This window comes from Phodopus roborovskii, unplaced genomic scaffold, assembly GCF_943737965.1.
Source record: "Phodopus roborovskii unplaced genomic scaffold, PHOROB, whole genome shotgun sequence".
Lineage (NCBI taxonomy): Eukaryota > Metazoa > Chordata > Mammalia > Rodentia > Cricetidae > Phodopus > Phodopus roborovskii.
The window spans coordinates 161599-172347 of NW_026125955.1; positions in this window are offsets into that span (position 1 = coordinate 161599).

Genomic DNA, 10749 nt, shown 5'->3' on the forward strand with positions numbered 1-10749 from the left:
GAAGGTAATGGAATATCTGTAATGAAAACTGAAAATACAAGTGTCAAACTTTTGGGAGAAGGGACCGGCAAAAGGAGAAGGGGTATGGGGAAAGGTAATACTGTGGTTGTGAGAACACTGTGTAGTGATCAATATGAATGAAAATGTTACAGTCAAATCCATTTGTTTGTATGATAAAGCCAAAGTTCTTGTGGTGATATATTATTTATGATTTATTAAAGCTTGCCTGGGGATTCAGAAAGCAAAGACAGCTTCAAGCTACAGATCAGGCAGTGGTGGCACACACCTTTAATCCTAGGACTCAGAATTAAGAGGTAGATGGATCTCTGTTAGCTCAAGGCCGCCATAGCCTACACAAGAGTGAAGAATAACAGAGCTCATGCCTTTGATCCCAGCACCTGGGATCACACGCCTTTATTCCTAGCATTAGTGAGGTACATAAGACCGGAGCTAGGTCTCAGTATTGAGCAGCCATTCTCCAGGCACACTGAGGATAGGAAGACATTGAAGTCTCAGGATTCTCCACTCAGATAGAGGAAAGCATAGCAGTCTGAGGTTTGGTGGAGCCAGGATCAGCCCTTTCAGCTGAGGTGGAGTAAGAGCTCATGGCTTGGCTGCTTTGCTTTTCTGATCTTCAGCTTGAACCCCAATATCTGTCTCTGGGGTCTTTTATTTTTCATGCTACAAGTTATTATCTAAACCATTTTTTCTATAGTCACTAATGTTAAGAATATTCAGATTCTGTATCTAATCAATGATAGTAGGACAATATGTCTCCACTAGAGCCCAGCAACCCTACCACAGCAGGCCCTGAGAATTGTAACACAGCTGAAGCATAGGTCAAATACCTTTAAATAGACTTTATGAATGGGATTGTAGTTCTTAAAGAAATATATGAAAATACAATGAAAGAAAAATGAATAAAACAATTTAAGTCCTAAAAGTAGAAATAAAGGAAACCCAAACTGAGGGAAATCTGGAACTGAAAATTTAGGAACTTGACCAAGAGCTGTTGATCCCACCAAATGAGAGTAAAGACCATTACCCAAATTCTCTGGTCAAATTAAGCAAGCTTTATTCCATCAGACATGACTAGCTCTCTAAAATGAGGTTTGAAAAAATAATCTTGAACTCAGGAGAAGGTAGGGTTTATATAGTCAAAAAACCCTGCAAAACTGGGGATTTTTCAAGGACTGGGGGATTTCCAGAAAAATTTTCATTATGTAGGAACTTGGCTGAACATTTAAAAGTTATTTGGCAAAACACCTTGTCTTTCAGGGTATATTCAAGGTATGAGTCAAACTCCATAGGTGGGGAGCATATCAAATTCCAGAAACACATTAAAGCATCAGCAGCTTGAATTTTGCAGCAAACAGAAATGAACTTGTTCTGACATTGTAAGAATATGGCTTTCATCCCTAAGATGGAGTCACGTTGGTCCATCAGAACCTCATAGATAAGCCTCACTAACAGAATACAAGAGATGGATGAGAGAATCTCTGATATGGAATATTATTTTAAGATGTGCTATATTTGTTTATGCTGGGCAGTATTTGTTTTAATGATGCAAAGATGTTGATTTTTTAAGGTTGCATTTGTTTAACTCTGTGAAGCTGTGTTCTTTTGCCTGTCTAAAACACATGTCTAATAAAGAGCTAAATGGCCAATAGCAAGGCAGGAGGAGTGATAGGAGGGGTTGGCAGGCAGAGAGAATAAATAGAAGGAGGAAAATCTAGGATCAAAAAGCAACAGGGATCAACGATCAAGGAGTATGAATGAAAGTAAGATTACAGAAGTAAGAAAAGGAAAATTCCCAGAGACAAAAGGTAGATGGGATAACTTAAGAAAAGCTGGCTAGAAATAAGCCAAGCTAAGGCCAGGCATTCATATTTAAGAATAAGCCTCCGTATGTGTATTAATTTGGGAGCTGATTGATGGGCTCCCCAAAGAACCAAAAGGTAAAAACAACAAAACAAAACAACAAAATTTTGGCAAACCAATTTGAGGTCCTGGAATTTCCATGTAGGGCCTGAAAAGCTGGGGGGAAAAAGATATGGCTCCTTTAATAAACTCTGCTGACAGCAGAGCACTTAAATAGCCTTTTCCCACATTAAATAGAAACAAAACCCTGTAAAAATGGCTGCCACAGTACATGACACTGCTATTCTATAGATGGGGGGTTGTACACAGTTCCTGATTATGTACCTCCTATAGGGCTGCAAGCTTTAGCCTTGGCTTCCATGACCTGAGAGCAGGTGGAGCCAGCCAAGAGCAGCACAGAGGATCCAGGTGTAGCTTAGCAGTCTAAAGTTAGCTCATAAGTTAAAAAAAAAATACTAGAGATACACAGTAAAAGGGGTCTATATGGAAAAATCTCTAAACAGGATCCAGTGTGTTTTACAATGTGTGTAGGCTTAAGAAAGAAAGAAAAAGGGTATGGAAAGTCATAGAAAGAAAGAAATAGTTTAAAAATAAAAAATAAAGTCTTTAAAGAGAGAGTAAAAGTAATATAAAAACACATAAAGATGGGAATTACACAGGGAGTCTGGATCCTGTGTTGATTTTGAATTTTTTGATTGCTGATGGGCAAGAGACAGCTGCTGGAAGACATGGGCTTGTGAGAAGAATTACAATATTTAACCAAACTAGATACTTTAGGGCTATCTTAACTTTAAAAAAATAAGTTAAAAATTGTTAAATGGAAATTAAAAAATGCACTGGCGAAGAGGTTTTGCTTTTGTTCCCACAGGAGATGAGACGTATGGATTCCTTCAGGAATAAGATGGATCAAGTTTGATCAGGCGAGAGCTCCTGAATCTTAACAGGTGACATATATCAACAAAGGTCTTTCCAGGACTTGCTCATTATTTCAAAATTTCTCCAGGAACCCTAAAGATGCCTTTGCTCACAGACAACAGGAAGCAGTCTGAAGAACATAGTGTGCACATTCCCAAAAGACATAGATGGCCCGTTGGTTATTTAGTGGGCCATGGATGTTTGCTATAATTCAGTGGAATATAGGAATGATAAAAGGGTAGATTATTGGATCTACTTTAAACTAAAAAATAACGATTAATCTCAAATATTTTGTAATGACATGGACTTTTGTATATTGATACAAATTTATGGTCATTTTTGTTACAACATACTGTATATCTGTTTTTACTCTTGCTTAAGGTATTGTACCTATGCAGTTCATTTTAAAATATAAAGTTCTAGCTTTTGAAAGCTATCATTATAAACTATTTAGTAGTAATCAAGAAACATAGATTAGTAGTTAGTCATCTACAGCAATCAAATTTATGGATAGGTATGTTTTCAAGATCATATAGAGATATATTTAGATAGACAAATGGTTCTCAAACACTTCAAAGACCTATAGATTGTAGAATATTAACATAATGTTTTTCATAACAATGAGACATATCTGCTCCTGGCAGCACCAATTTACTTTAGAGAAAATGATGGAAATAGAAGAAGCTCCATATGTTTGCTTTCAAGGTGGCAAGATCAGCCATTTGGGCAAGAAACTGCATTTGCCTGGACTGTTTTATAGTATGCTTTATAAACTGGACATGCAGAACCCACAAGAAAGTGACTGCTGAACTTGGCCAAAACAAAGTGGGATGGTTCTTCTAAGTTCCTGCTTCACAGAGGAGACTGCCAGACGTTCTGCAGGATACGGAGGAAAGCAAGTAACAAACTTTGCCAATACAAGGCTAGACAGTTGATGGGAGATGTCATTCTGTAAATATGTTTCTCATACTGGTTAATGAATAAAGCACTGTTGGCCAATAGGAAAGCAAGATAGGCGGGACTAGGAGACAAGGAGGATTAGAGGAGGTAGTAAGGAGTGAGCATGAAGAGACCAGGGAGAGCACAATGCCAGCCCCTCTACAATAAGATGAGACCACGTGGAACTACTTAGATTAATTAAAAATGGGTTTATACTTAAGACAAAGCTAGCCAATAAGAAACAAGTAACTGGCCAACAGCGTTATATCAAATACAGAGTTTCGGTGTGTTGATTGGGTCTGGAGCCTTGGTGGGCCCAGGCTGGCAAGAAAAACATACTCGTAACAGACAGTCCTTCAAATTTCCTGCTTCACTGAAGTCTGCCAGATACTGTAGGCCTATGGGCCTGAAAATGGATGCCCCAACATTGCAGAGGAACTTTGACTGTCTAGGCAATCAAATGTCTCTATTGCTAGGTACTATTACATCCTTATGTGGTCTTGGATGAAGTTGAAGACTACATAGTTATAATTGCAGTTTTTCTTAATTATGATAGAAAGTAAATTAGCTATAAAACTTTGGAATCATTAGGATGGGATGGATGGTGGAGTGTTTTCTCTGAATTTGCTAAATACAAATGGACTGAATATTGTAAATTAGTTATTGATAACTGTTTTGTTGCATATAGTTTTACTATGTTAAAGTTAAAACCTTTCATTTTTATTTAGACAAAATGGGGAAATGTTATGGAATATTATTTTAAGATGTGCTATATTTGTTTATATGTATGAAACATTTACTTTTGTTTATATGTATGAAACATTTAATGGTGCAAAGATGTATTGCATACTCTTATGATGCATTTGTTTGACTCTGTGAAGCTGTGTTACTTTGCCTGTCTTTAGGCACCTGATTGGTTTAATAAAAAGCTGAATGGCCATTAGTGAGGCAGGAGAGAGAAATAGGTGGGGTTGGCAGGCAGAGAGAATAAGTAGAAAGAGAAGCACATTAGAGGGATCAGAAGGAGGAACAAGAAAGACATCAAGGATTGAGAGGAGGGAGATTCCAGAGCCAGCCACCTCGCTACACAGCAAACCATGGAGTAAGAAGTAAAGAAAAGATATACAGAAGCAGAGAAATGTAAAAGCCCAGAGGCAAAAGATAGGTGGGATCAGTTAAATTAAGAAAAGCTTGCAAGAAACAAGCCAAGCTAAGGCCTGGCATTTATAAGTAAGAATTAAGTCTCCATGTGTGGATTTATTTGGGACTGTATGTTGAGCCCCCAAAAGAGAAAAGAGCCAAAAAAGTAAAACAAAAAACAAACAAACAAACAAACAAAACCCTAATCAACTACAAATCTCAGGCATTGAAGACGTGATAGAAGAAATAATTGCATGGGAAATAAGATTCCAGGACATAATATAATCTGATGGATGTTTATTTGGGCAGAAATCCCTTACACCTGAAACAGATGACTGCCACAGGCTCCCGTTCCAAGGATGCCCCCGGATGCTCTCTGTCTCCAACCAGGAAGTAAGAGATCAAGTTGTGGTCTGGGACCCCAGACCTAGCTCCCATGTGTCACATCAACACCTGTCCCCATGTCCCTATTGGGTGTGGTCAGTGCAACAGGTGCAAGCAGGTTGGGTATCTCACTACAATTCCCCTTTTAGTCTAAAGAAAAGATTTAGGCTTGAAACAAAAGTATATACAAAGACAATAAATATCAAGTATGCCCTAGGAAAGGGAAAATTAAAAACATACACACTTAAGACCTATTGCCAGTGAGGTAATAAGAGCAAATGGCAAGAACTACAGATCCAGTCCCAGGGTGAAGGCATAACAGAGATCACTATAGAGTTATCCTAAGCTGGAAGGTTTAAGTTTTGTACCTAATATTTCTATCTAGGAAGAGAGCAATAATTTTGACAGTCTAATCTTCAACCTCATCAAAGACCTGAGAAGGAAGATAACAATACTAGGGTAGGCAGGAAGTGCAGACGAGCAGCTTCCAAAAGGTGCAGTGAAGACAGAAATGGCAGGCTACCTGGACAGTCACCTAAAGTCTCACAGCAATATCGGGGCAACCAGCTTTGGCTAAGGCCTAGAGTATCTGACAGACCACTACAGAAACAGGGAGGTAGAAAGGCTGACTTTCCCTGACTAGGCAAGGTTCAGCAGTCTTCTATGTTAGTCTCCTTCAAACACAGTAAGACAGCACATCCAAGTTAGTGGCTGAGGTGGGGTCAATTCTTTGCCCAAGAGGCCATTAGCCGAGGAAAGGATGGACTCCAGAAGGAGCAACATCAGTGCCCAACATACTCTCGGATTTGAATAGCTTGGTGCTGTCAGGAGCAATTGTCTTATATCAGTGGAGTCCTAAGAGTAAAACATTTAAATGCCATGTTCTGCAGGTCTATGAAGTGTTTGAAGATCAAATATCTATGTCTGACTAATCTCATAGGTATAAGAAACATGGGTGATGATCATCTGTAATACTCAGGAACCTAGGTATACAAATGGCTGAGCTAGCGGGGTGGATATCTCACTACAAGTAATGTATACCTCAGTCTTATGAAAATCCTGACACAAAACATCCTAAAAAAGGAGATGCCTATCAAGGTATAAGAAACATACAAAACACCAAACAGACTGTATCAGAAGACAATTTCCCCTCAGTACATGATGAGGAGGTCCTTCTGTATGCTGTTAAAATATATTTCTCTTATTGGCTGATGAATAAAACACTGATTGGCCAATAGCCAGGCAGGAATTATAGGCGGGGCTATGAGACAAGAATTCTGGGAAGAGGATGCAGAGAGAAGCCGCCAGGGAAACACCTTGTAGCTGCCGAAGGAGTAAAAGTTCGGGCATTCTCCGGTAAGCCAGGACCACGTAGAAATACTTAAATTAATAGGAATGGGTTAATAATTAAGAGAGAGCTAGCCAATAAGAAGCATGAGCATCAGTCAAACAGTTTATAATTAATATAAGCCTCTGGATGTTTATTTGGGACTAAATAGCTGCTATTAGAAACATGGCCATAAAAACAATTAATAACATCAAAACTCTGTTTTTTAAAATGTTGATTTTTATTTTCATTTATATGTGTTGCTTTTAACAAAGTCTCAATCGTTCATTTTACCAATAAAGATTTGGGAGCCAGATGCTGGGGTGAAAGCCTGCTAACTCAGAGAGGAAGAGAAAGCACCCAACTGACCTTCCTCCTCAATTAACATCCCAGAAACCTCCTTCTCCTATACTGTCTCAAACAAGACTCAATGTTCCTCCCTTCTACTTCCTGTGCATCTCACATCTGTCCTGATTCTCTCTTCCTCTCTGTTTTTTCCTTAATAATCTTACGTTTACTTCCTGTCGATTTTTTGCTTGTTCCACCTCTTGATCTATGGTTGACTTTATTTAATCCTATTTACAATATTCAAGCAGAGAGCTCTTGGATTAATGGTGTGTGTTAGGGCTCAGTCACATCACAAGAGAAGAAACAGGTGTTTCCAGTAAATAATGCAATCTTGGGGTTCAAAATGTGATCAAATACCCTGCAACACATGCGTATAGGTTATGTCTCTTTGTGTGTATACCACATGTGTTCAGGTGGTTGTGGAGGCCAGAAGAGGGTGCTGACTCCCCTAAAATTGTAGTTACAGGTGGTTGTCAGCTTCCATGTTGGTACTGGTAAACAAACTCTGGTCTTCTGGAAGATTAGCAAGTGCTCTTAACCTCTGAGTCATCTCTCCAGCCCAGATACTCTGATATTGATATATATGTATATATATATATGTATTTAAATTTAAAACAATCTTATTTTACATACCAATCCCAGTTCCCTCTCCCTCCTGTCCTCCCATTTTCCCACAAATCCCCATTCCACCCCCCATCCAATCCCAGGGAGAGTGAGTCTTTCCATGTGGGATCATCAAAGTCTGTCACATCATTTGGAGCAGGACCTAGGTCCTCCCCCTGTATCTAGGCTGAGAGAGTATTTTTCCATGGGGAATGGGCTCTCGAAGTTCATTCATGCACTAGGGATACATCCTCTTTCACTGCCAGAAGCCGCATAGACTTCCCAGGCCTCCCAACTGACACCCACATTCAGGGGGCCTGGTTCGGTCCTATGCTGGTTCCCCAGATTTAAGACTGGGATCCAACCTTATATATTTTTAAATTTTTTACTTTTTAGTTTTATGTATTTTTATTTTATGTGTATGAGTGTTTTGCTTGCATGTACATTTGTGTACCAGGTGTGTGTCTGATGCCTTTGGAGATTAGAAAAGGCTGTTTGTCTTAATTAGGGTTACTATTGCTATGATAAAACACCATGACCAAAGCACCTTGGAGAGGAAATGATTTATTTGGCTTAGACTTACACAATGCTGTTTATCATTGAAGGAAGTCAGGATAAGAATTCAAACAGGGCAGGATTCTGGAGGCAGGAGCTGATGCAAAGGCCATGGAGGGGTGCTACTTACTGGTTTGCTCCCCATGGCTTACTCAGCCTGCTCTCTTATAGAACCTAGGATCACCAGCCCAGAGATAACACCACCCATATGCTCCCCATGGCTTACTCAGCCTGCTCTCTTATAGAACCTAGGATCACCAGCCCAGAGATAACACCACCCATATGCTCCCCATGGCTTACTCAGCCTGCTCTCTTATAGAACCTAGGATCACCAGCCCAGAGATAACACCACCCATAATGGCCTGGGCCCTCCCCTGTCAATCACTAAGAAAATGTCCTACAAGTTTTGCCTATGACCTAATATTATGAAGGCATTTTCTCAATTGAGACTCCCTCCTCTCCAAAGACTCTAGCTTGTTGTGGAAAAATCTTTTTGTACACTTTACATGAAGATGTATGATTCTCATTAGTTTAATAAAGAGCTAAATAGTCAACAGCTAGGCAGGAGGAGGTATAGAAAGAATTCTGGGAAGAAGGACAGAGTTGCCAGCCAGATGGAGAGGGAGCAAAACATGCAAGAGGACAGGTAAATGCCAAGAGTCATGTGGCAACATGTAGATTGATAAAAATGGGTTAATTTAAGTTGTAAGAGATAGTAACAAGCCTAAGCTATTGGACAAGCTTTTATAATTAATAAGAAGTCTCTGGGGGTTCTTTGAGAGTTGGCTGGCAGGACAGAATAGCACCTGTAGAGGCAGAAACCCCGCCTCTGCTTGTTCTCCCCAATTCCAAACCCTGCCCAGATGTTTGGCTGGGAACCTGCCCTAACTCTTCCCATTTCAGATCGCACCCCTCAGAAAGCCTGCCAAGGGTCAGCTCCTTCTCCTGAGCCACTCAAGACCATATCTGTAGAGTATGTAAGATCCAATCACTAGACCTACTGCATGGATTCTCCCTGCTTCCTCAGACCACCTGGGAGTTGCTTTGCTCAGATTAAACCTGGTTTTATTAATTTGGTTTGATCTGGCTTATTGCATTGGTAGAGGAACACCCAAACTGGGGATTTTTCAAAATACTTTTTAATATGCCCACACAAGCTTGTGTCAGGTTGACATAAAATTAGTTAGCACAGTGTCTAGTCCCCTGTAATTGGAGTTACAGATGGTTGTAATCCACCATGTACATCCTCTACAAGATGAGCAAGTGCTCTTAACCACTGAGCCATCTCTCCATCCCCTTTATTTCATTTTTCAATGTTGTGGAGTGCATGCTTGACAAACTTCTAGCATTTTGACGTCATGGATCACAATTCTCCAGCACATCTTTCATTTTTAATAACTCTCACTACGTGCTGTGGGAGCCCCCTTATACCTTTTCCTTTGGGAAATCTTGTGTGAGCTTTGGAGGATGAAAATGGCAGTCACTTTAAACAAAACAGTTCTTTGCAAAAAATAATCCTCAACCCCATGGAAACATAGCATGATGACTGCATACAGGAATCCACATTGTGCCCTCCTGATTACAAGAAAGTTAGAGATTTATTAACTGGACACACCTGACCCTGTGAATGAAACACCTGCAATTCAGATCCAGCTCGTGAGAGCATTGAGGTCAAGGGTCCTTAAGTACAGAGAAATCTGGATTATTGTGGTATAATGGGAAAAGAGTAAGTAGGACATCAGGCTTTTCTTTTCAAGAGCCTATGAGGGGAACAGGCCATATAGTAGGACTAAGACACAAAGGAACGCAGTTAGGAAACAGCTCAGTGCTTATGCTACATGGCGCAAATGCTGCATCATGGCACTTGAGGAATGAAAATTGCTCTTAAATGGTAGTGGAGTGTCTGGTCCTCCTCAGAAGAAGTGCTTTTCCCAAGCCCTCAGGGGCTTGAGGAAAGTTCCTGCTTGTTAAAAGCAGCCATTCTCCTTATCTCTGTCAGGAGGAACTTGTGGCCCTTCCACTGATGTAAGAGGGTGTGAGGGTGTCTGGTGGAGTTACCAAAATACTTTGAGAACAATAGGCATTTAGATACTTGCTGAATGTACGGCTTTTGTCTCAGGAAAAATGCTATAGTGAAGTTAATGGCTGCTTTCCATCCCTGAATCAGTGAGTCTGCTTTCAGTCTTGCCTGTGGCCAAACTACTAAATATAAAGGGGTAGGTAGCCTTTTTTCAAGAAAGGCTGTGGGCAGTGTTTACTAATTCAGTTTCCTCCTTGACCCTGCAGACGCCATACCTCCTCTTTGGGGCCTGAACCATGCAGGGACAGGTTTCTGGTATTTCAACCTTTACATTTTCTAAAAAAATATTATTCTGTGTTTGTACTTGACCCGTGTGTGTGTGTGTGTGTGTGTGTGTGTTTGTGTGTGTGTGTGTGTGTGTGTGTGTGTGTGTGTGTGTAGGTGCGCTTGTGTGCTTGGATGTGCACTCACATGCATGCCAGGACACTTGCATGGTGGTCAGAGGACAATTTGTAGTCAGTTCTCTCCTTCACCTCTATGTGGGTGCCTGCAGGGGTCAGAAGAGGGCTTCGGATCCCCTGGGACTAGAGTTACAGACAGTTGTGAGCTATTATGTGGGTGCTGGGAGCATAACTCT